This window comes from Ictidomys tridecemlineatus, chromosome 4 (assembly GCF_052094955.1).
Source record: "Ictidomys tridecemlineatus isolate mIctTri1 chromosome 4, mIctTri1.hap1, whole genome shotgun sequence".
NCBI lineage: Eukaryota > Metazoa > Chordata > Mammalia > Rodentia > Sciuridae > Ictidomys > Ictidomys tridecemlineatus.
In genome coordinates this window covers 190,613,113-190,619,115 of record NC_135480.1, presented here as the reverse complement: position 1 = coordinate 190,619,115, position 6,003 = coordinate 190,613,113, and positions in this window count along the sequence as shown.

Genomic DNA, 6,003 nt, shown 5'->3' with positions numbered 1-6,003 from the left:
TGATGTTTTTGTCCCTGTCAAATTCATATTTGGGTTGTTTTCATCCACTTTTTGGCTATTGTAAGTAATGCCACTATAAACATTGGTTTAAGTTTTTGTGTAGACGTATGATTTTATTTCTCTTGGGCATGCACCCAGGCAGGGAATTTCTGGGTCAGATGGTTACAGTAGGATTAACTCTTTGACGAACTACCAAACTCTTCCCAATTGGCATGGCACGAGAGCCTCAGCTTCTCCATCCTCTCCACACTCTGTCTTCTTGATGGCAGCCAGCATCCTGAGCGTGAAGAGGTGTCTCCTTGGGTGTGGATTTGCATCTCTATGATGGCTACTAGTGATGCTCAGGATCTTTTGTGTGCCTCTTGGCCATTTGTATATCTTCTTCAGAGTTGTGTCTATTCATAGTGCTTTGCCCATTTTTTTTTACACTAATTTGTCTTTTTGTTGTTGAGTTGTGGACATTCTTAATGTATTGCTGAATACTAGACACCTATCAGATAAACAATTTGCAAATATTTTCTCTCAGTCTGTGGGTGGTCTTTTCACTTCCTCGATGATACAAAACATTTCATTTTGATGACATCCAATATATGTATTCTTTTTGTCATTTTTGCTTTTGGTGTCATACCCTAGAAGCCATTATCTAACTCAAGGTCACAAAAAATATATTCCTATGCCTTCTTCTAAAAGCTTTGTGGATTTTGCTGTTATATTTAGGTTTATGATCCTTTTTGAGCAGGAAGCAGATATTTATTGAGCAGCTACTGTGTGCTGGGCACTGCTCCAGGTCTGGGTGTGTGCACCTCAATACACTAATGGACAAAGTGGGTGACCTGTCTGTCCTTGAAGAGTGACACCCGAGTGGAGGAAAATAGGGAAATAGCCAAATGAGTAATCTGAGCTAGCGTTGGAGCTAAGGACTGCAACCATGTTCAGGAAGCTGGTAGTTTTGTGTGGCACGCTATGGAACAAATGTTATGGGTGGTGGGGGGACACAAGGTAACATACTGGCTAAAGGGACTTTTTCAATCAACCTGGGTTACTTATTATAATTAATTATGGTAATATTTGATTTAATGAATAATTATGATGTTTCTGGGCAATCACTGTTAGTATAATTAATATCATCATTAATAGTATAATTAATATCATCATTACTTATCTCAGTTTACTGTGAGATGATACCAGTCCCCACTCCTGGGCCCTGGGCAGACATGACCAATCAATCAGGATGCTCTCACCCCCTAAGCCCCTTGGTGTCCTCAGAATCCTTCTCCACCACACACTTCCGGCAGCCACTAGCACTCTGGGGCTGGCAGCCAGGCTGTCCCTGGAGGAGCACAGTGCCTTTCTGCACTGTAGGGTCTGTGCTCCTGTGCCCACCGGAAGCAGAAAGTAGCAGAGAGTGCTCAGAAGCCCCTGAGCAGGGTCTGGTGTTAAGCTCTAAACCTTCTTAGATTAGATAATCCACACGAGGATTCTCATAGGAAATTGCCTCACGGTCTCTGTGAACAGCTCTGCCCTTAGATGGCTATTTCTGCCTTTGGTTTTGATAAGATAGAATCTCAGTTAATCCGTTTCTCTGTCGGGCTCCCCTAAAACGTCTCCTTAATCTTCATTATCTCCTCCCTTGTGCTTTTGTTAGGACTCTGCTGAGCCAGAGTCACCCAAGGCCTCGGCAGGGCTCTAAGCAGAGGGGATAAGACCCCAAGCAACTCAGAGTGTCGTGTGTTTGGGGACCAAGGTGGCTGTCATTGACCTAGCTGGACTCCCGGGCTCCTGAGTCGCAGGAAAACCCCAGCTCTCTAAAGAAGGCCCATGGCTACTCTGGGGGACCCACCAGCAACAGGAAAGAGCCCAACTCCAGCTATCAGTGGGCCACGTGGGTTTCTGTACCAGGAATCCGCACTTCAGAGTCTTAACAGGAATTCTGAGTGGTCTCTGTCTGAAACCATAGGTGGGTTCATCTCGCAGGCCACCTCCGATCCTGTACCCAGGGAGAGGAGGATCAACCGGGCCACTGTGTTTGAGGCCTCCCTGTTGTGGAAACAGCGCTCCACCAGGCACCTGAGACCTGGGCCATGTGTCATCAGGCAAGCCATGCCACCTCTGCGCATCTCAGGGTTTTATTTTCTAGATTAAAAAAAAAAAATGGTGGAGTTGACATTTAGGCCCCTGCAGATCTGAGCTGGCTTCTGAACTCATGTCCACATGGGCAACAGGGACTGCTTGGTGGCAGTGTTCACTTTGGTAGGGATGAAGAAGAGGTGTATTTCTAATGAGATCGTCACAGTTCACATCTGCTAGGTCTACCCAAGTCCCCACCAGCACATGGGCCTGTTTAACTCTAAACTGGTTTAAATGAACTAAAAATTAAAAGACAGGACTTCAGGACACTGGGCACTTTCAAGGGCTTAATAGCCATGCGTGACTAGCAGCATCTGGATTGGAGCACGCAGATCAGAAACATTTCATCATCCTAGAACATTCTAACGGACAGCGCCAGAGTAGGAGATTCCCGTCTGCCTTAGTGTTACAATTCACTGAGATGAGGAGAAGGGGGCTAACAAGATGGGCAGCTTCGGTTCCTTCTGAACTAGGCACTCCTCGGGACTCCTTTCTGCCCACCACGCTGTCAAAGAAAATGCTACTGTGACCCGAGGAGCTAAGTAATTTGCCAAAGTTCCTCAACTGGCCACAGGCCCCACTGCATGGCATAGTGGCAACTGGGCAGGGACAACAGAGCATTTGCACTCTTCAGATGGGGAGACAGAGGGTCAGAGAAGTCACATGATTTGGGGTAGGCCACCCCTGTCTGCAGCGGTTTGCAAGACCTCTCCCCGGGGCTTCCTGAAGCTGGTCCAGGGCTCCTGTTTGGGAAGTGGCACATCAGTGAGGGAAATGAACAGGTCTCATTTGCTAGTTGATAGCATTTCCCTGGTTGGAGATAAGGGTCCATCTGAGTCTTTGCTATCAGTGATGAACACATTACAGCACTGCAGTTTCTCCTGGAGGTCTCTGGCCCATTCCATGGTCTAGAACTGCTTACCTGGTCATACCCACTGGCCCATCCCCAAACTCAGTCTTGCCTGATCTCATGGCCAACACTGCTCAGTGATTTTTTTTTTTAATGTACTTTTTATGGGAAGGCTGTCCTGGAGAGGAGTCTGGTGTGTATAGGCTCCCTGTGATCTGAAATTCCCTTTCCCTGTGTCCTGTGAACCACAAGTAGCAGCAGGCTGAGGAGTCCAGCACAAGAACATATTTTGAGAGAGAGAGAGAGAGAGAGAGAGAGCGCCCACGTTCACAGTGGATTGTTATAACCGTTCTATTTTATTGGTTCTTGTTGTTAATCTCTTAAGTGCCTGCTTTACAAATTAAACTTCATCCTAGTACCTGTGCACAGGGAATAATGAAGTACATTTAGGTTTCCGTACTTTTCCAAGGTTCCAGGCTTCCATTGGGTGTCCCGGAATGTATTCCCCATGGATAAGGGGGGTCGCTATTCTGTGGATGGACGCATATTTCAATATCTGAGGCTGTCTCACTAGATCAGAGAAATGTGGGAACTTCTGAATGAAGCAGCCCTCTATCTTCTTCCTCAAACCATGGCGGGATCAGAACTTCTTGTCGTTAGGGACTTTGCTAGCCAGGACACAAAATGGGTCTTGGCTTTCATGGCAACTTCAGTGGATTGGCGGTGACTACCTGGAGGGCTTGAGAGAGAAGGATTCTGAGGACATCAAGAACTCCTGATGGATGATGCATGTCTGTCCAGGGCCCAAGAAAGGGGAGTGACAACATCCCACAGCAAAATGAGATCAGCAGTAATGAGGGGTCACAACAACAACAGTGGTCACAACAACACCTTCCTGGTCCAGTGGTCAGGAACAGCAGGCGCGGTCATGGATGCGAAGGCGCTTGGTGCGCTGGATGGAGGGACTTGTATTCAATGCTCCCGTGGATTCTTTGTCTTTAGGGAAGGAAGAAAATAGAGTTTTTCAGTTTTTTTGAGGAAGTTGTAGCCCTTCCAGATGTTCCCTCTTGGACACTGACCATCCATTGAGGACCACTGGGAGAAGACACAGCGACCAGGGCTGAAAGATGCTTGGTGTGCCTAGTAGGTGCCCCCAGGAAGCACCGGTCAGTGTCAGGGATGTAGCTCTGAGAGAGGAGGAGTTCCCAGTTCAGGGGATTTCATAAGCAGGTCATCGCTGTAGGGCCCTCTTGCTGGGCACCTCTGGGAGGCACAGTGTAGGAAGGACTGGGCACTGTCCCACCCCAGTGAGGGAGCTGAGGTCCTTTTCCACCTGCTCCATCCACCCAGTGGCTGAGGGCTGCTCTTGGGGAGACTAACTCGGACTTCCTGGCCATTCCCACACGGAGGACACGCATGCACCAGGGCGGACAGTTCCAGGTGCCCGAGTCAGGGCGAGTGGGTGCACATGGATCCAGGAAGTGCTGCGGGGTCCTCACAAGGAATCACAGAAGCTTCCACCCGATCAGCCACCCCCGTGCCAGGATGGGGAAAATCCACATAGAGAAGGTAGGAGACCTCACAACTTCCGGGAAGTACAATAACCTTGATCCCAGTTACTGGGAGGGGCTCTGCATAATTATCTCCAAGCCTTGCCAGCACCCTCAAGGTAGATTTAACTATTCCTTTTTATAGTTAAGAAAATTGGGTTCCGAGAGGTGAGAAATTTGCCTAAGGACGCCAAGCATGAGTGACCCAGAGAGAAGGCAAACCAGGTCTGACTTCCTATCCTGGGATCTTCTCAAGGCTCCACAGAGCCAGCGGGAGTCTCCAGGAAAGGCTAGAGTTTTGCCCATGACCCCAAAGTCAAGACAGGAAGTGCCCTCTGGGTCAAGGGCCTCAGCCTGGCAGGTCAGTTAACACCCCCCCCCAAGAACTCAGAGCTCATCCACCAGTGGGCACCTCTGCTTGTCCAGAGGGCTACACCTCATCCTCAGGGAACAGCATTGGGAGCAGTTGGGAGGGAATGGGAACTGAGGCCAACAGGAGAGCTCAGTGGGGACATCCTAGTGCCACTGATGCAGGAAGGCAAGGTGCTGCAGAGAGTCTGCAGAGCCAGACCCTGCTGCTGATCAGCTGGTGCCCTGGGGAAAGGCACCCAGGGCCACAGCCTCACTATCCCCACTTGCAAAATGAAGTGACAGTCACATCAGTCACACTTAATGGGCACATCTTGTACCAGTCACCCTCCTGATGACTTCCTGTGCATGAACACAGTCACATTCTCAAACTAAGGGCTGTAGGTGCTACAAACCCCAACCCCACTGCCCACAGGATGAAGCTTCCCTTGCTTACACCAATTTCCACGTCTTTCCCTCATTCTTGGGTTAGGTACCGTGATGGGTCTCCAAGTGTCCAAAGAGGGAACAGATCAGAGGCGCCCAAGTCAGGCCAGGTGTAGGACAGAAGAGGTCCTGGGGCTCAGGAGAGGACGTGCAGGTCACCGGGAGCAGCGGCTCCCACCCTCTGTGCCCAGAGCGGAGGCCACACTCGCCCCGCCCCTCCTGGAAGTGTCCTGGTGTCACCGGCCCCAGCAGCCAGCCCCGGGAGCGTTGAGGGGAAGGGGGCGGCGGAGACTGGCTCCTAGAGGATCCCTGGGCCCGGGAAAAGCGACGGACTGTGGAAGAAGGGGAAGCAGATGCAGGAGGGGACCCCGAGGACATGGCACTGAGCTGCTAGAAGCCAAGAAGGTGACAGTGATCCGCTAGTGTGGGTGGCCCCAGAGGGCGTGGTGGCTACCGAGCCCCACCTGTATATGTTTTGTCACCCTCCACCTCCCCACCCCCAACACAGACAGCAACAAGTCCCCAACTGGGACACAGGGCCAGAGCAGGGAGGAGCCCGACAGCAAGGGCAAGTGGTGTTGGGTCCCCAAGGCACCCTGCGCAGGAGGAACCCGGGCCCTGGCAAGGAGAGACCCGGGGCCTCACTCCCTGGGGAGGGTGTTCTTTCCAAAATGGGTGAGG